Source organism: Macrobrachium nipponense, chromosome 13 (genome assembly GCF_015104395.2).
Source record: "Macrobrachium nipponense isolate FS-2020 chromosome 13, ASM1510439v2, whole genome shotgun sequence".
Classification (NCBI taxonomy): Eukaryota; Metazoa; Arthropoda; class Malacostraca; order Decapoda; family Palaemonidae; genus Macrobrachium; species Macrobrachium nipponense.
In genome coordinates, this window is record NC_087206.1 from 36,919,646 (window position 1) to 36,940,569 (window position 20,924).

Genomic DNA, 20,924 nt, shown 5'->3' on the forward strand with positions numbered 1-20,924 from the left:
CAGGGGCCAGCAGGAAGAAGAGGGTCTTGAGGGGTCAGATCCTGTCTGGACGACTCTCCGGAGTGGCCGAACGGTGTTTTCGAGTCAGACACCTAAGGACGGAGAGTCAAACGTCCCACGGCAGGGGGCCTGAGTTAACCCGTGGGTGGGCAAGAAAAACCTTTCGAAGCTCCATCATAAGCAAGGAGAGCGCGAACCGGAAGTTCGAGATGTCCAACCCCCTCAGTCCTCAGGTACGAGGCGCCAAGGCTGGCTCCTGTATCCTTTGACCTAGTGGGGGGACTGAGAGGAGCTTCTCTCGCGGCGAAGAAAAACCGAGGAAATCCACTACCTGCTGAAGAGTGGGGCTCTGAGAGGAGATAGACCCAGTCTACGGACACCAACCACAGGAAGACGGCGGGCCCACTTCCCACCTGGTACACAGATCTGCAGAGGGACTGACGGACCTTTCCAGCCCATTCTCAGGTTGACTGCGCTACGAGATAAAAGCCTATCGTTCGCAGCAAGAGATGTGGGGATAACAGCCAGCCGTGAACGACGTAGGGGACTGGACTGCTCTGGTGGTACGCCGCGACGTGTGGGGGCACAAGAAGGTCTCCTGGGCCAAGGGAGGAAGAATCTTCTCGGTTATCCCGGCGAGAAGAAGCCAGCAGGTCCGGATACCAAATGGCCTTGCGGGCCATTGTGGGAGCCAACCAGGATATATGAGATTCACAGGTGACCAGCGGGCTCGACTGATCACCTTGCGACAATCAGGCCTGAACGGGGGAAAGGCATAGGCGAAGAAGAGGTTGGGATCCCACGGGTGGATTGAAGAGCGGTCCTATGCAGATGCCCATGGGGTCCCGGCCCAACCGGTACGAAAGAAGAACAGATTGAGGGAAGAACACCCGGGAGTTCCTGGTTGACGCCGGGTGGCACGAAACAGATCCACGACTGGTCGAACCCCCACAGGTCGAAGAGCCTTTCCGCACCAAGTCCTGGTGTTAGAGACCAATTCGGTCCCTATCACCTGATTCCCGCCCCCCCCCAGACGGCCTTGGATGAGCGTAGTCTTGATTACTACATTCCCTTCCTTACCTGGAATGTAGCGTGCCTAGACAGCTCTATTGGAGTGTGCCTGAGCCAATCCCGTGGCACCTGCCGAGGTCAACTGGTACAAACGGGAGGAGGACACCTAGGCCCCCTGTTATTGTAGGACGTAAGCCACCACCGTGGTGTTGTCGCACATCAAAACACCACTGAGTGGTCCCATCAAGCTGGTCTGAAACTCTTGGAGAGCGGAGGGAACGCTGCCCTTGAGTTTCCAGTACATTGATGTGGAAGGTGGCGGCGTTCGGGTTTTTTTTTCTAGTTACCCACACTCCTGAAAGTCAGGCAACTCCTACCCCCAGGTGTGCTGCCCCATCCCTCGGTCGATGCGTCAGAGAAACCAGCTGCATGTCCGGGGGGGGAGTGCGTAGAGGCACTCTCCTCCTTAAGAGGTTCTGTCGGTCCAAGACCACCAGGGGCTAGGTCCTCGCCTCAACCTCCTGTGTCAGTGACACTCCGAAAAAGCTTTGGGGGATCGTCGCCATGCGACCAACTCCTCCTTTAGTCTTTCCAACGGAAGAGACCGGCAGGTGAAGACGCCCGTTGGAGGGACTTAACTTCTCGGAAGTGACGACAAAGGTAGTCCGATCCACGACTTGCGCCATCGACTGAGGTTACCTGTTCCTCGGCCGAGGACAGGAAACTGGGATTGGCTGCCTCCCTGAATCTGACCTGATCCGCCGGAGTCTGCGGGGAAGACTCGCCCCTGCCTACCGTGGCTCGATCAGCATACCCCAGGGGTACTTCATCCTTCGCTTGTGGGGCTCGAGATCGGACTTTCTCGAAGTTCACCACGATCCCCAGATCGCGACAAGAACTCGAGCAGTCGATCCCACGTTACCTGTCAGCCAAACTGCGAGCGGAGGGGAGCTAGCCAGGGTTACTAAACCAATCGTCGAGATACCTCATCAGACGTTATCCCGTGGGCGAATTGGGGCCCAAGCAGGACACCAGAAGTGCAACACTCGCCGATGAACAAACCTGTGGGGCGGTTGAGAGGACCGAAAGCACAGTGCCCTGAACTGGTTACACCAGGTCCCGTCGACGGATGAAGCGGAGGTACTTTCTGGAGGACTGATGATAATGGGTATTTGGAAATACGCATTCCTTCAAGTCCACTGAAAGCATGAAAATCGTTTCTCCCGGGTAGATGGAGTCGGAGCACTGAGGAGTGCCGTCTCCCATCGTGTGAAAACCGGGTTCTGGCGAAACAAAAACCGGTCTTTCAGGGGAGAGAAGATCTTATAACCACCGGGGCCAGGCCTCCCAATAGACTTTTCCACCAGGAAGAGTCGACTGGGTAAAAGCCCGGTGACTGATAAGTGGACGCTATTCTACAGATCTCTTGCTCAGCATGGTCTGATTATCCTGTCTCAGTGCTACGTCCTTCGAATGACCGGAACGTACGACTGCTTGTTGGGACACGGGTTGGAGGTGGGAGGGGTGGCCGAGATTCGCAAGTGCGGGGTAATAGATATCCCTTCCCGAAGGACATGCTTACAATTCCAGGTCTCGGCGCCGTTAGCGCTGCCAAGTTGACCCAATGGCTGGCCAGGGCACCCCTCACCCCAACCTTCCGGCAGCAGGTTGAGGGGGAACGGCCGCCCTAGTCCCTGTTTCCCCCACTTTTCCCCCCTTTCTTCGACTTCTTCCCAGAGCCTCCAACGGGATGGAGGAGGGGCGTTAGGATGGGCTGGTTGACGGGATCCCCTGCTAGATTAAGACAGACGAAGAAGGACAGAGTCCATTCCACCCCGGGGCTTCGACGCTAGCAACGTCTTAGCACGCCGAGGAAGCGCTAGCCGAAAGCTCTTAGACTCTTGGCCGGCAGTCCGAGCGGCTGCCCAGAACGCCTTTCGAGGACTGATGGTCGAACCAAGACGGTCAACTGTCAATCAGTGGCGCCGTTGGTTCCGTCCACCGCAGAGTTCCACCATCATCCTCCTGGGAAGGAGGAGAGCGGAACTCCGTAAAGGCTTCCGTTGCGACAGTCCCAACGCCGACCTCACGCCCGGCCGCCCTGGAAAACAAACCCGAGTAAAGGACAGCGTCCCTTCGTCGGAGGGAGAAACCAAGGTTGGCCCACAGGTTCACCGTCTGGTGGGCAAGGAAGGTAGATGGCTCTTCCCCTTCCCCCAGGACTGGCTAAAGCGTCTCCTTGCAAGGCCGAGTCATCTTCGGGAGAAAGAAATCCCACCCGGCAGTTGGCTGCGGGACCTTAGTAGATAACTGTGAGGGACCACAAGATATAGCCAGGAGAACGGCCTGGAAAGATGCCATGGCGGTTAGATTTCCAGCCGAGTGCCTCTTGCCTGCGAGAAACCAACTGGTTATCGGGACAGGAAGCCTGTTGGCAGGAGGACACCACCCCCCCCCCCGTGGAGTCAGCCTAGCTAAACTACCAGAGGGTTCACCTGATTTGGCCGGCATAGGGTCCTCCCAGATGGCACGTAAAAAAACAGCCGCTGTCGTAGCAGAGGAGGTGGAAGCAGCTTGCTAGACCATGCCAGACTTGATGCGGAACGTCTTGTCCAGGAGACAAGCCCCCGATTTCAAACCTGGTCCAGCACTGAGTCCGCAAGCTACCGAAACGCCGTGGCAAAAACCCACCGTCGGTCTTGGGTTCCCTACTTCGGGTCCCCAGAAACGACTCCCGAGGACCGGGAGCGTCGGCTCGGATGGTGGGAGGGGCGGGGCGATCCTTACCCCGCTAGGTCGTTGTGCTGACGAATCAGCGCAATAACCTCGGCAAAGTTCCTCTAGGATCTTCAGGAGGTGACTGCATTCCTGCGGAGTCCGGGATCCGTCCAGTTCCCTCAAACAGGGCAGCACCTCCTCCGATGACCCATACCTCACCCCTCAAAGGAGAGCAGCAAAGCGACCAGCCCCCTCTAGGCTCCCCTCCAACCACCCGTGCGTACGACCTGGCTGGTCCGCAGGACCGAGGGCCTGGTGAGTTACGACGATACGTGGTCGGGATTCCTGAGGGGCGCACCCCTCACGATTCACTCCTCAATACCTCGCCCCTCCCTAGGTGTAACCCGAGGAGGTTGAAGGTATGGGAGAGGAAGACCTTCCGACGCTCTCCTCGATCGCTGGGCAGAAAACCCGCGGGCTTGGAGGGACTGCAAGGCGATCGCAAACCCGCCCAGTGCGGGGCGATCGAGCTTGCCAGAACCTAGTCGAGCCGTTCTCGCTGTGGAGAACGGCTTGGGACCGAGAACAGCGGCCCCGGTTCTCGGTGTGTCAGAGGAGCTGGGTGGGCTGGTCGCCCGTACCCGATCCGACATCTATCTGTGAGAGCTGACGGTCAGGCGACCGGGCGAAGCTCCCACTGTCACGGTGGTGAGATCGGTGCGTATCCTCACGGTTGCGGTCAGTTCGCTAGGTACCAGACCGCGGCTGGTTGCCGGCGCAAACGAGGGGGGACCTCGTCCCAGCCTCAGCCCGTGGTCCGGTCATGGACCAGTCACGTATTTCCGCCCAGGGGGTAGCCAGCTGCTCCGCCAGCGGGAGGAGAGCGAGAGCTGGCCATGGATGAGAGTTCGCATTTTGCGAGCGGTCCTGTCACCAGTCTTCCGCTCCGTGCCATGAAACCATGACGCTGGAGCGGACTCCAGAGGTCTGGTTCCATGGCCTTGCCACGGTCGATGGTCAGTAGGCGGATCCGTACACGCGGTTACCTCTCGCGAAACGACGCTGGCCGGAGACCGGACCCGACCTGCTGCGTTGGCAGATAACCACGGACAGCAGGAGGAGGAACGTGCCACCGGTGTTAGCCGGCACCCCCTCTTGGTCCCCGTCAGTTCTTCTTCCTTTGCGGGAGAAAGAGGACAGGGTAATTGCTCCCCGAAGGAGCAGGGCGACCAGCGGAAGAAACCCCCCGTCTCACCAAGAGCGGAGGACGGGCCCTTAGAAGTTCCCGAAGGAGACTTCTTTTAGGGGGGGAGGGGGGGGGGGGCGAACCGTCTTCTTTCCTTTTAGGCGGGGGAGCCTTCAGAAAGAAACAAGGGGAAGGGAAGAGGCGGGCAGAACGGACGACGACGACGAAGAAAGACGATAGAAGACGACGACGACACCTTCCCTCCTCTTCTTCCTTATTCTTCCGTCAACCTCCCTCAGGACCGGACGTTCAGATCTGTCATCCAGGACGGACAGCAGGGGGCTGCTGTTGGGAAGCAAAGCAAACAAAAGGGCCCTGGACGTAACCTGTTACGAACAGGACCAGCATAGGGGGAGCCAGCGGTCGCCAGGAAAACAAACAAACAACATCCAGCAGAGGTGCGAGCATCACCAGGGAACGGCAGACGATAACAGGAAGGAGGCAGTTACAGGAGGGACAGCAGCGGTGTGGGTCACGGGCAGGATACGGGCAGACTGTGGGTGGGCGGTCCAGATGGGCGAAACCAGCGGCACAGGGACGGTCCTAGGTACCGGGTGGGGAGGTCCCAGGGGCCGAGCTCCATTCGGGACACCATGGAAGTCCGGGTACCGCGGCAGCACAGGGCAAAACCCCAAGGTGGCGGGCATCACACTAACCCCCGAGCACGGCGACTACGGCCCCTGCACCGATGTAGTGGGTGTTTACAGAGGACCGCCGTGCTGGGTGGGGGGGTAAACCACCAGGGAGGAGGTGAAGCGCTAAAGACCGGGGTTGTTTACGGGGTAAGGGTCGGTGGTGGGGTTACGTGACCAGTTGCATGGTTGACCGCCACGGAGACAGCGAGATGATAGAGCAGCCCCTGGACACGCGGGCACGCCCCTGCAGCCCCAACGATGCCCACTACCTGTCCGAGGTCATCCTTCGCGGCAACCGCCAAACGAGGAGGCAAAAGTGAGGGTGATTAGAACGGTATCCTCTTAACACCCGCTCGCGCGAAGAGAACGGATAGAGCGGTACCCGATGGACCCGAGTACAAACTCTACGTCAGGGTATCTAGGCGGCCCCTCCTCCACACTCGACCACAGTCAGGGAGAGGAGAAGGATCCATAGACACCCCAACCCCCCGAAGGGGAAGGCGCGAGACGTGGAAGTTGAGCGGGCGGCAGGAAAGAAGACGAAGTGTCCGTCACCAAAGGAGTCGCGGGGAGAGCTTTCCGACGACTCCTTTGCAGGCCTTCGCTTCTTCCTGCCCTCATACAAGTCCACTGGCGCCTCCGACCAATCATTACATACATCACAGGGCTCGGCTCGGGTGCATTCGCGCCCCCGACACCGAGCACACAAATATGAGGGTCAATCTCCGGGAACGATCGGAACTTCCCACATTTACGCCCTTCGATACCCGGGCAAAGTCTCCGTGGGGTAGCGAGGCGAGGAGATTCCATCATAAATAGATAATTGATTGAAGCAATTAATATGAAAAGAGAGAATGATTGTACTTACAATAACTCTTTCATACCACAATTACAACCAAATACTCAGAAAGCAACGACGAGAAGCGGGCAGAGAGAGCGTCGAACACACACGTCCATCCACTGTGAGGCCGAAAGCAAAAGTGATTTGTTTACCTCCCAGTCGCGCGCGCGCGCCTGTCGGACAAGCAGTTAACTACCGAACCCCTTGTTCGAAAGCTTACGACCTATCCAGCTGCCGCTAGTACCTTCCTATTGTAAAAGGACCGAAGGTTTGTATGCCGTGTCGGAACAAATGAATTAATTTTTACCTTGTAATCGGTGGTTTTTATCCTTACTGTCATCACAACTGAAACTCCACAGTGCTTATTTGATTGTTATTTTGGTCTCGATTCACTCCACACATTGCACTTTAAACAAGTTGCTGTTCCAAGTTCCTAAGCGTGCGCCACAAACATGGTTATGAACAGCAGACGACGACATTGCAAAGTTTTATTCCCTAAATTGTATACTTTACTCGATATTTAGTTCAACTTTACTTTGTTATTTAAAAATGTTAATTTAATTCATGTATATTATCCCTTTTTTGCAACCTAATTACCCCAAAAAATTACAGATATTTCTAAAGTAGATACAATCCAATGTTTCTACCCTTGTCGTATATCTGGCTGCCGAAAACCATAGAGGAACAGACTACTACGGATTATTAGATTATGTATTTTTTTGGTGCTTTTTTTTTCTAGCACTTTTCATTGATTTAAGTCTATATTAGTATTTTGATTTTTTTTAAATAACTGTAAGCCAGAAATAAATGTAACCTTTAATGTTTGCATGCTAAGAATGGCAAAATCATCGTTGCCACATTAGTGGAGCTTGACACATATGCCGATGCATTATTATAAACTGTTTCCATGAATTCTAGTTGTCATAGTAATGCAATAATGATAAAATTGCTTCAATATTTATGTATGTATACTTTTCAATACATAGGCCGATTTCACCAATTTCCACGTTTTGTGTAAGTCTTATACCCAGTTTGGAGGGTGAAAACATACCAATTGGCAACAGAGAGAGAGAGAGAGAGAGAGAGAGAGAGAGAGAGAGAGAGAGAGAGAGAGAGAGAGAGAGAGAGAGAGAGAGAGAGGCGAAGGAAGGAAGGACAGGGCTGGCGGTGTAAGGGGGGGGGAGGGTGTAGGTGGAGCTTTTAATGCGTGTTTGTATCCATTTCTGGATAATGGAGGTTTTGTCTCTTGGTACTAGGACGTGTTGTTATTCTTTACGATTAGTGATTCACGATACCCTTATAAATTACGGCACTGGGTGTAATGCACTATAGCAAAATCTCGTCGATACGAATATTCGTTACAGAAATATTGCCAAAAAACGTGCTTGCACTGTCTCTGAAACCCATAGTAGGTATGCTGCTTAGTTGTCAATCAAGTTTTTTGTAATCAAGTATTTTTTACAAGCTAGCTATTGCATAAATTTGTATTTTTCTCAATCAAAACATATGCGCCTCAATGCCAACTTTCCTCTTTTAACAACTTTCTGGTCATTGCAAATTCGGCCCATGGACCGACATTGATTGCGTCACACTACGGCGGTAATCCGGCAGTAAAACATCTTCATATATCCATAAAGTAAATAATAAAGATATATATTCGCATTACGATTATAACAATTACATGAATAACTGATAACAATCTGCATGAATAACTGGTAAACTGTTCTGCAAGAAAGTTGAGTATAGCAATTATTTACAATAGGTACAAGAGTCAAGATGTCGTGACGTCATAATACAGGACTTAGAAGAATGTTATAATACCAAAAAATAATTACTTAAATTTGAGTCAGAATCGAGTTACTTTTTCAATAACGAATATTTTCATATTAATCATCATAAATATGTAAAATATTAGTGTTTTACTATTTATTTAAAAAATTATCTAAGTGCACGCTTCGTCGTCGTCTTCTACCAAAACAGTTGTTTACTTAAAAACGTCCTGGTAAGGGACCGTGTTCCGATTGTTGTGATGAAAGTGCCCCAGCGTCTGTAGGTACAAGTGGAGTGTGGATTTATCATAGGAAATGGGAAGTTTGTTGACACAAGTGACTCCGTAAACATCAAGATGGCGTCAATCTTCTAAAAAATAGAAGTGCAAGAAAAATTTCGAAAGCATTTTGGTGAGATTTCCACTGCCGTGGGCACCCTTTTCACTACCCTCTGTTTAAATCTTAAAATTTGGCCTTAATTTCTAACTTTGGAGAAAATACTAACTTCGAAAGGAGAGTAGAGGTCTTTAGCTCCGTTTCTCACCAACAACAAGTCGCGACTGATGCCCATCTCCAGTGTCAGGACGTGTTATAATGTACTTTTTCGGAGGGTGGCATGCATTGGACGTACATGGCCTGCTGCGGGCCATGTGGTGTTTTACCCTAATCCTCCCCACCCTACCAGAGGACTGGAGGGTACTTGCACTTCCACATGTCAAACTAGGGTAAAACATCACAGCAGGCCAAACAGGCCACCTACAATCAACGCTTGCCACCCTCCGAAAAAGTACATTATAACGCGTCCTGACACCGGAGATGGGCATCAGTCGCGACTTGTTGTTGGTGAGAAACGGAGCTAAAGACCTCTACTCTCCTTTCGAATTAAGTATTTTCTCCAAAGTTAGAAATTAAGGCCAAATTTTAAGATTTTAAACAGAGGGTAGTGAAAAGGGTGGCTACGGCAGTGGAAATCTCACCAAAACGCTTTAGAAATTTTTACTTACAACTAAAAATGTTTCGAAGATTGACGCCATCTTGATGTTTACGGAGTCGCTTGTGTCAACAAACTTCCTATTTCCTGTGCTAAATCTGCACACCACTTGTACCCATAGACGCCGGGGCACTTTCATCACAACAATCGTAAACCAACCTCTTACCAGCACTTATTCAAGGGGACTACGGCATTCTTTGCGGCCTTTTGCGCTCTTCAATTGTTTATCAGTGTTGTCAATTGGTGTGTTTACCCTCCAAACTAGGTATAAGACTTGCACAAAAACGGGGAAATAAGTGAAATTAGCGTATCTATTTGTATTATATATACGTACATATTACAGCAATTTTATCATTACTGCATTACCATGACAACTAGAATTCATCGAAACAGTTTGTAAATGCATCGGCGTATGTGTGACGCTCCACTAGATTGGCAACGATGAGTCATTTTTCCTCACGTCGTCTGCTCGTAAGTATACATCCGAAAACATTTGTAATTTTTGGGGGTTAATTTGGTTGCAAAAAAGGGATAATAGACATGAATTAAATAAACATTTTGAAGTAAAGTTAAACAACTAAATATTTGAGTAAAGTAACTAAAATATTGAGTAAAGAACCAATTAAGGGAATATAGCTTTGCATCTCATAATCAGTGTTGTCGTCTGCTGCTCGTAACTGTGTTTGCGGAGTGAGTGCTTAGGAACCAGGAACCACAGCATGGTTCAAGTGCACTGTGGAGTGAATTAAGAACCAAAATGTGTATAATTACAATCAAATAAGCACTGTGGAGTTTCAGTTGTGATGGAGTAAGGTAAAAAACCACCAGTACAAGGAAGAAAAGGAATTCAGTTCAAACCAACCCGGGAATAACAAGTTTCATACTTTCACTAATATAGGCAACAAAATGTTGTTTTTTATGCTGATTACAACTGCAATCTTGAGTAAGATTCAATAATCGTTACATATATACGCTAACATTGTTCAAATGAGTGCTGGGAAGGCTGGGGAAAGATGGTGGCCGTCACTGATGAGAACCTTCCATGCAAAACGTAGCCGCCATATTGGATTTCAAAACTGCCTTGAAAACATATTTTACGAAGAGCTCACACGCTTATTTTAGTTCGTAGGGGCTTTCATATAATCACATTATGTTGACGAAACTTCAGTCTTTTAAATGGTATGCTTAGAGTTGCAATTGTATTCTTGTTTCTCCAATTAAATATCGAGTGAATAAGACCCGTCCACCGTGATGAGGGTTGGCCTGCCGTGGTGTTCTACCCTAATAATATGCTCCTCAATGCTACCTTTCCTCTTTTAACGACTTTCTGGTCGTTGCAAATTCGGCCCCATAATTTCTTATGGTGCAAAAACAGACAAGAGTACCAGGGACCGAATGCGATTGCGTCACACTACGGCGGTAATCCAGCAGTAAAACATCTCCATATATCCAAAAAGTAAATAATAAAGATCTATATGCGCATTACAATTATAACAATTACATGAATAGCTGATAATCTGCATGAATAACTGGTAAACTGTTCTGCAAGAAAGTTGATTATAGCAATTATTTACAATAGGTACGAGAGTCAAGATGTCGTGACGTCATAATACAGGACTTAAACGAATGTTCTAATTCCAAAAAATAATTACTTAAAATTTTGAGTCAGGATCGAGTTACTTTTTCAATAACGAATATTTTCAAATTAATCACAAATATGTAAAATATTGATGTTTTACTATTTATTTAAAAAATTATCTAGTGCACGCTTCGTCGTCGTCTTCTACCAACAGAGTAGTTTACTTAAAAACATCGCGGTAAGGGACCGTGTTCCGATTGTTGTGATGAAAGTGCCCCAGCGTCTGTGGTTACAAGTGGTGTGCAGATTTATCACAGGAAATAGGAAATTTGTTGACAAAAGCGACTCCGTAAACATCGAGATGGCGTCAATCTTCTAAAAAAATGAAGCGTAAGTAAAAATTTTTAAAGCGTTTTGGCGAGATTTCCACTGCTGTGGACACCTTTTTCACTACCCTCTGTTTAATGCTTTAAATTTGGCCTTAATTTCTAACTTTGGAGAAAATATTTACTTCGAAAGGAGAGTAGAGGTCTTTAGGACCATTTCTCAACAACAACAAGTCACGACTGATGCCCACCTCCGGTGTCAGGATGCGTTATAAGTATTTTTTCGGAGGGTGGCATGCTATGATCATTGTTGAATTGATGCAGGCCATGCGGTGTTTTACCCTATTTTACAAGAGCGTCACATGCTTATTTTAATTCGTATGGGGCTTTCTTATATATAACATTATGTTGATGAAACTTCAATCTTTTGAATGGTATGCCTAGAGCAGCATTTGTATTCTTGTTTCACCAATTAAATATCGAGTGAATAAGACCCGGCCAGTGTGATGATGGTGGATCGTCCGTGATTGTTTACCTTAAGTAAAAATTTCGAAAGCGTTTTGGTGAGATTTCCACTGCGTTGGCCACCCTTTTCACTACCCTCTGTTTAATGCTATAAATTTGGCCTTAATTTCTAACTTTGGGGAAAATACTTACTTTGAAAGGAGAGTAGAGGTCTTTAGCTCTGTGCCTCACCAACAACAAGCCGCGACTAATGGCCATCTCCAGTGTCAGGACGCGTTATAGGGTAAAAAACCGCATGGTACAGGGGTGGACCATGTACGATCAATGTGTACAACCCCAAGAAAAGTACATTATAACGCGTCCTGACACCGGAGTAGAGGTCTTTAGCTCCGTTTCTCACCAACAAGATGCCCACCTCCGATGTCAGGACGCATTATAATGTACTTTTTTGGGGGGGTTGTACACATTGATCGTACATGGTCCACCCTTGTACCATGAGGTTTTTTACCTTAAGTACTTTCTCAGAGAGTGGACATTCATGACCTTCGGTGTGTTGAGCCAGTCCATGCGTTTGTTTACCCTATAGCTAAGTCTCGAGCTCTTGCTCTCACCACCAACAACTTGTGACCGGTGCCCATCTCGGGTGTCAGACCAAGTTAAAGTACTTTTTCAGAGGGTGGCTTCACATGCGGTGGAAACTGGATCCGCTGGTCCAGTCGGTTGTTCCCCCTAATTCAGGATACTGGATGTGCTAAAGTTATTTTTTGGGCAAGTGACCGCGCAACGGTAGTGTCCGCACAACAGTGTTGTACCCTAGGCTAGCAAACCAGGAAAACTTAACAGTGATTGCTACGAGTTGAGTACCACAGACCTTGGACACGAAAAAGACAACCAGAACGTCGCCGGCACTTATCTTAGTAGTCTAATGCAACTTGACTCCGGTATGTCACTGAAATGCATACCTTAAGTAACCTTCAACTACTTCAGCAATAAACTACCATCGGCACAAGAAATAAAAGGCGAATAACGCCACTGGATATGTAAAACACAACAGTGCTGTGCCATGGTTTCCATGTGTCCTTAACGCGAACCACAACAAATTACATTTCTTTGAGCTAATATCCACTAATTTTACTATTCTTTCGATGGTGCCTCTTAACAGAAAATCAGGACAATACGCAATCTATCTCTGCAGTTAATAATAAGGGGTAAATTGTAATAATACCTGTAAGCGAATCTCGTTCCTTACACACCAAAACTCACCTCGCGTGGAAAGGAAACATACGTAAGCAGACGAGTACAAAAGGAATCTTGAATTTAGCTAATATTTGTCTTTCCTGCTTGAATACTTCGTTTATAATACAAAATTGGCATAAATTAATTTTAGAAGTCATAATTGCAAAATATACTAGACATTTTCCCAAAATAACGTATATTTAAGTGTAGTCCCTTTCATGTTGATCGTGGATGCATATCATATAACAACAGTAAGGAGCCATTCTAATGACGTCATAAATTGTGTCGATGAGAAAGAAACATCTAGATACAAGATTATTCTAAGAAAATCACTCAGATTTGTAAGTTTTGAATAGCTAGCGAATATTCTTTGTATATTTTTGTTATTTTAGATACAGATTTGCGTAAATTTCAAATGTTCTTCGATACATGAAACTTTACAAAACGGAAATATGAGTATGGTAAAATCATTTGCCATTTTGCATGAAATACAATGTTTTTTTTCCTTTTAGTGCCCCTTCTTTTTGGACTACCTACAATTATTATTTTTCTTGTCTCTGCTTTCTTTTCCCATACTTATAATGAGTTTAATTAAGCTCTTGTAAATTGTTACTGTTTTAAATGTCTGTAATTTCTGAAGGTTAATTTGGCAGATAGTGAGTGCTCTGTTTTAAACTTTTAACAAGAAGAAAATGTGTACGATTTTTCAGATAAAGCTATGGAAGTTTCCTCGAAACCATTCCGTATCGTTTTTGTTACTTGTAACATGGAAGGATAACCTTTACGAGAAAATTGCAAGTAATCCCGTGGTGATAATCTGAAACTGTCAGCTAACACTACATTACGAGTAAGACTATGATTATTATTATTCTGACAATTCTTTTTTCTTCTATACAATGTGCAATAAATTATTGAAATCCAGTCTATATTCTTTCGATGCTCCCCGAGTTCCCGTTATGTTTTACGGTTTAATTCTTACTTTTATGGGGTAAATTTTTGAAATTAAACTATTATTTTAATCATTCTTAAATATGTCAATTTTTATGCAGATAGCAATTAGCTGTTTTACCTAAAGTGGGCTTCACAAGGGCATCAGATACAATTACCGACAAGACTGCATATAGATTTAGCGGTGCGCCGAAGCAAACCCGATGAAACAACCGGGCTCTTGCTCCTGGAGCAGCCCGTAACTGGATAAGATGGAATTCTTGAAGCATACGATTAATGATATTGATAACAAGCGTGGGAAATGAACCTGAGGTCCTGAGATTTTTCAGCCCTAACATCACCCTTGACTAGAGCAAGACTGCGGTGATGGTGGTTGCCGAGTACGTTTGTGCACGTGAAGCCACTTCTGTGAAGGAATATGACTATAAAAATAATAACGTAACACGGATCTATGTTATTAGCTGATGATCACTGAAGCAAACAATATCCGATGCTCAAGTGATTCTGATATCAGCGAGGGAAAAGAGAATTAAGGGTAGATACACCTACAACAGGTAAAAGAATAGCTTTATATAACAATGTAGAATAACGAATAGTCTTATTTTTTGCATCTAATGCATGAGTTGTTCAAATAATTACGGAACCACATTTTCCCACCCCTACCACCTCCCCTTGCTTCTTTGACTACATGTTTTCTCTGAAACTAGAAGAGATATAAAAATTGAAACTGGGTTTGTTTGATCAACCGGTCTCTGCCATAAGAGGCAAAAAATCGCACTGGCGCTGAATGTTTTAAGTTGAACGAAAGGAAGCAAACGGCTGACGTAGTATGTTGGAAAAGTAGACACCGAGATGTTAATTAAATAATCGTAGTAACTTAAGCTGAATACTTCATGGTAACAATGACAAGAATTCGTGGTATTGTAATGTTGACCCGTCATCTGTGAAGGAAAGGTCAACGTAATGTGGTGAAATAACAGAAAAAAAGTTTTGTGTTCAGTGTCTCGATCAGGTCCGGGTAATCACCCAGGTTCAGTAATCATTAACAAGATCCTTTTGAAAACGATTTTCATTGTTAAAATAATCTGAGTGACTCTGAAGTTCATTCTTGTACAAGATTATAACGTAACATAGCCCTAAGGTTATCTTCAAGATAAGGTTCCCTCTTTCTCTCTCACATTACTTCGTCTCCTGTATTCAAAAACTTACGGCCTCGCTCTTAGTAGGTATAATATAGGCTGCATCCCCGATACGATGTCGTAGTCTAATAGACTTTCATGAGGTAACACACAAACACATCTCTCTCTCTCTCTCTCGCTCCTCCTCTCTCTCTCCTCTTCTTCTTCTCTCTTCATCTCTCTCTCTCTTTCTCTCTCTCTCTATCTATTATATATATATATATATATATATATATATATATATATATATATATATATATACATATGTGTGTGTGTATAACTGTATCACGAAAGTTAGGAACGTGATAAATCCATAAATAAAGATATATGCCACGAAGGAAAATAAACGACGGAGTATCCGCGAGACCTTTTGACGTTTAAACGTCCTTTACTAAGCAGATGAACTGACATACATGAGGAAAAAGACAATACAAGAAGATTCGTATAACTGACAGATAGGGATTATAAAGAGATTAGTACCTAGAATCCGACACACCTGAAAATGAGTAACCTTCCCAAACAAGCATAAACAATGGGTGCAATTAAAAGTTTAAGACAATCATCTCAGATACAAGGACAAGACAATTAAAGGATTATAGGTGACAGCTATTCAGAACTTTGGTAAACAAAAACCATATTCACAATACATGTTAGACATACATTACAACGAAGATAACTCTAAGGCAACTAATTTTTATTTAAGTCTGTAATTATATCTTTGAGGTCATTCTTAAACATGTTACAAATACAAAGGTCTCAATGAAAAAGGTCATGACTAACATTGAAATTACAATGAAAAGTAAGTTTTATTAAAGCAGATTCTAAAAGATTTTGTGATAAGACATCTCGTGGCCTTGCAATTACTGAACTACCAACCCAATTTTATTCGGTGATTGTTTTCACTTAAATGAATGAATATTGCATTAGATGTTTGCCCAGTTTTTACAGAATATTTATGCTGGCTTAGCCTTACTTCTAGGCCCTTGCTAGACTGTCCGAGATAAAATGAGGGACAATCCATACATGGAATTTTATATATTATGTTGTTGCTTTCTCAGGGGCCATTTATTATTAACATTCCTTTTAGTGTGTTATTATAGGAAAAAACAAGGTTGACATTAAAAGCTATTAACAATGATTTAATGGTTTCAAATCCGTTAAAATAAGGCAAACTGAGAATGTTCTTAGAATTTTCTTTCTGCGTGTTACTTACACTATAAAACTTTTTGTGGGCTTTATTGTAACAAATATCTAATATATGTGAAGGATAGCATAAATCTTTCCCTATTTTTCTTATGTATTCAATTTCTTGATCCAAATATTGTGGACTGACAATGCGCAATGCTCGTAAAAACATAGAAGAAAAAATTTATATTTTTATGTTAAGATGGTGGCCTGAGAAGAAATGAACATAAGTTAGGTTGTTGGTCGGTTTCCTATAAATATGAATCTACATTGAAATGGTTCTCTATGTATCAAAACATCTAAGAAAGGGAGGTAATTGTCTTTTTATAATTCTAGAGTAAACTTGATCGATGGTACCTGGTTATTTAATTTAGAGAGTAAATCATTTACATCAACACCGACAGGCAGAACAGCTAAAATATCATCAACATAACGATACCACTTTACAGGAATATAAATTATATTAGGTAAGTAGCGTTTTTCAAAGAATTCCATGTACAAGTTTGAGAGTAGTGGTGATAAAGGATTTCCCATTGCCATGCCAAATATTTGTTGATAAAATTCACCATTGAATATAAACTTACAATCACAAAGGCACAAACTCGTGAATGAAATAATGTGACTTATAGGTAGAGGTAATTCATGCTGAGTTAGTTCATTACTAAGATATTCTAAAATAGAGTCTATAGGGACTTTAGTAAAAAGAGAACATACATCAAAACTAACGAATCTATCAGTAGGGCAAAGAGCAATTTTGTTTGATTTGTCAACTAAATCTAGAGAATTATATATATGAGAACCGGAGATGGTTCCAAGTGACGGGGACAAGATCTTAGTGATATATTTCGAAAGTTTATATGAAATTGAACCAACAGTACTGATAATAGGCCGCATAGGGTTATTTTCTTTGTGCGTTTTGACTAATCCATACAAGTAAGGTAGCGAAGGAGATTTGACTGACAATTTGCCTAGTAGTTCTGTTTTATCTTTAAGGATATTTTTCACTGTGCTATTGAAGTTTTTATGACTTGATCAAGGGGATTTTTTTTTTTTTAGTTTTTTATAAGTCATATCATCATCCAGTAGGGCTTGCATACGTGATATGTAGTCAGCTTTATCTAAAATTACTATACTATTTGACTTATCAGCTTTTGTAATGTGGATAGTATTGTCCTTTTAAGATCGGTCAAACTTTTCCTACAGCGAGCAGGGAAGTTACTTTCATGCTTAACGTTGGCAGCTCCGTAAACAATACGGAGCTGCCAAAATCATGTTGACATGATTTGAGAAATCATGTCAACATGATTTTGAGAAAGATCACAATATTTTTTAAATTTACTTAGGGATGACGCAATCATTAAAGCAGAAGGTCGACTTGTTATAAAGAAAGATAAACCATATCCAAGCGCACTCACAACATTTTCACTCATTTGTTTACTAGATAGGTTAACAACACAATCTTGACGTGCACGATTAGTCCAATCACTGCTATCAATAAGATTTTTTAGTTTGTCGAGTTTCCTTTTCAGGGCATCTGTAGTCCTACGTAGTTTTTCGTAAATTTCCCGTCGCGGCGAGTCCTTCCAATCAGCCGGGATGGAATGATTGAGAGATCCTTGTTTTTTCCAGTTCCTTGAATTTTTCCTTCTCTTCTTGCTTGGCAGCTGCTATGTGCGGTTTCAACATCATGGCACTAAATTCATTGAATGGGTGATTGTCATACCTTCTTAGACGGCGTGGCAGCAAGGATTTAGGGAGCACTTGTTCAGAAAGGCACTTCTTCAAGAACTTAAGACGAATTCTGGTCGAATGTGCAGCCGCAAGAGACTTGGAGAAGGTAGTGACGACACATCTCATAAGAGGAAACAGAATAGCGAAAGTAAACGTAATTGCAAGGTGAAGAGATGTCTTATCATAAAATCTTTTAGAATCTGCTTTAATATAATTTACTTTTTATTGTAATTTCAATGTTAGTCGTGACCTTTTTCATTTAGACCCTTGCATTTGTAACATGTTAAGAATGACCTCAAAGATATAATTACAGACTTAAATAAAAATTAGTTGCCTTAGAGTTATCTTCGTTGTAATGTATGTCTAACATGTAGTGTGAATATGTATTGTGAATATGGTTTTTGTTTACCAAAGTTCTGAATAGCTGTCACCTATAATCCTTTACTTGTCTTGTCCTTGTATCTGAGATGATTGTCTTAAACTTTTAATTGCACCCATTGTTTATGCTTGTTTGGGAAGGTTACTCATCTTCCAGGTGTGTCTGATTCTAGGTACTAATCTCTTTATAATCCCTATCTGTCAGTTATACGAATCTTCTTGTATTGTCTTTTTCCTCATGTATGTCAGTTCCTCTGCTTAGTAAAGGACGTTTAAACGTCAAAAGGTCTCGCGGATACTCCGTCGTTTATTTTCCTTCATGGCATATCTCTTTATATATCTATATATATATATAAACATTGGTTTAAAGCTAAGGATATACTTCGGTGGACTGATTCCCTGATAAGCAGTCCACCGAAATATAGTCCTTAGCTTTAACCCAGAGTGTTTTAATGGGCTTTTTCTACTTGAGACGTATCCTGTTTTAACAGAAGTACCTGGGAACAAGGCGCACGTTTCTGTAACCCCGTCTCTCTCTCTCAAGAAGCACTCTATCGCGAGTCATTATCTGTTATTCCATCATTCTGGGTTTACTCAAAATTTCCTGGTATACCAAGCAAAGTGTCCCTCTGGATAAGATTTGTTAGACAAAACTAATTGGACAGAGTAAGATATGACGGAACGACTGATGGAAAGAACAATGTCGTGGTTTACATTAGGAAGAGGGTATGCGTGTGTGTGTGTAAGAGAGAGAGAGAGAGAGAGAGAGAGAGAGAGAGAGAGAGAGAGAGAGAGAGACGTTTTATGACAGAAGGATTGACAAGAAAGTGAATTCATGGATCAACGTTCACCCTTGGAACAGTTACGTTGAGGAATGGAAAGGAAGACAAGCTGTAGGTTTGGTACTATATAGCCCTTAAAGAAGCTATCACAAAATATAAATTTAAAGATTTACGATGAAAGTGAAGAGGCCATAGAACATGTGGATGCGAGAGTGGCTGGTTTGCCGTAGAAGTGTGTTTACAAGTGTAGATTCATGTGGCTGATTAATATCTTTGTGAATGCAGTGTTGGAAGAAGTTCAAAAGAGGAAATTACATATAGTTGCAAGGTAATGGGATATTTACAGGATTGAACAGTTCATCTTTGAAGATGATATAGGGGGATAACAAAGATGGCCTGCAGGACAGTGCAGTTTTACTTCGCAAAGGCAGAAGGCCAGTGCAGATGCAACATCAAGGTTATGAAAATGGAAACCAAAACTTGAAGGAATGTTTGTACAAATGTTGGAAATTAAACAGGTATTTGGAAATCTCTACAACAGGCGATGGCTGTATGACAGAAATGCCGAGTTACCGAATAAGTAAAGCGAGGGAGTTAGCACGGCGCAACAGACAAAAGAAAAAAAAAAAAAAAAAAAAACAGACGTATATAAAACGACAGTCGAGCCAACTATTCCTCATGGAAGTGCAATGGGGATGTTGAATACTGCTGGCAGTAAAACTTTGTATAGCTTTCAACGGCTCATATTCTCTAACTTACACTAACATCCTTCACATGGGCGTTTTCGATTTTATTATTTTCGTGCCCCCCTTGTTTTATTTTGAACTGCTGACTCACTTTATACGTCAAGCACTATCTCACACACCCTCTACCTAATGTAAACCCCGACATTGTTCTTTCCATCAGTCGTTCCGTCATGTCTTACTCTGTCCAATAAGTTTTGTCTAACAAATCAAATCCAGAGGAACACTTTGCTTGGTATATCAGGAAATTTTGAGTAAACACAGAATGATGGAATAACAGATAATGACTCGCGATAGAGTGCTTCTTGAAAGAGAGAGAGAGAGAGACAGGGTTACAGAAACGTGCGCGTTGTTGTCAGGTACCAGTCATGTCCTCGGTGGCGGTGGATAACTTTATTGTGCGCAGTGCAATAAGTGGTGAAAATCGTCGCATCCAGTTATGTAACCGTCAAAGTTAATCAACATATTTCAGTCCCTGCTTTAAAACTGCAAGAGTCTGATCATTTCCCGGAGTGAGAACATATATGGTATGCGGGTATACAACCTCGCAAACACGCACATGTAGCCTACTATATAATGTACTTCTGTTAAAACAGGATACGTCTCAAGTAGAAAAAGCCCATTAAAACACTATGGGTTTTATATAATGTATGTGTGTGTGTACTGGTTTGATTTGCCTCTCATCTTCCACAGGAGATCCCATTTCATACTTTGATCCAAGTGGATCTCGTCTTCTAACTTTTCTGGTGGCCGACGTAGCCCAGCTGACATTACCTTCTGTCGTCATTCTCCCAGGGGATGCGTCATCTACATCTCACTTTCATCTCTCATTTACTTGGAGAACTTGGCCCTGTCATCTGACTACCAGTATTCATCTTAAAACCCTATTCTGAAATCTACATCTTTTTATAAATATAGTTTCACTGTTATGTCATTGATGCCTGTACAACACTCCCGAAAGTACCTAAATTGAATATAATCCTACTTCCATATGCAATTTCATTCTATTTGAATTCCAAGTCATATTCAGTCTGCCAACTGTTTGATTTACTACTAAATTCCAAGTCAAAAGACCTTAATGGGTAAATTTTCCTTATTATTTTGAAAGATTCGGAGATTCCACCTCACAGCATTAAACGTTCTCTGCTTAACCTTAAGATAT

General features: G+C 43.9%; 1 protein-coding gene across 2 annotated transcripts in view; it reads right to left on the reverse strand.

Moving 5' to 3' along the window:
• LOC135225743 (large ribosomal subunit protein eL36-like) overlaps window positions 1-14,017 on the reverse strand; it is a 31,375-nt gene extending 17,358 nt beyond the window's left edge. The window contains exon 1 of one of the 2 annotated variants that reach the window (XM_064265138.1): window positions 13,887-14,017. The gene's annotated coding sequence lies outside the window, so the exon portion shown is untranslated. Of the gene's footprint in view, window positions 1-12,806; window positions 12,887-13,886 lie in introns of those variants that run through there. The other variant, XM_064265136.1, reaches the window with a different exon arrangement.
• Between the last annotated feature and the right edge of the window lie 6,907 nt (window positions 14,018-20,924).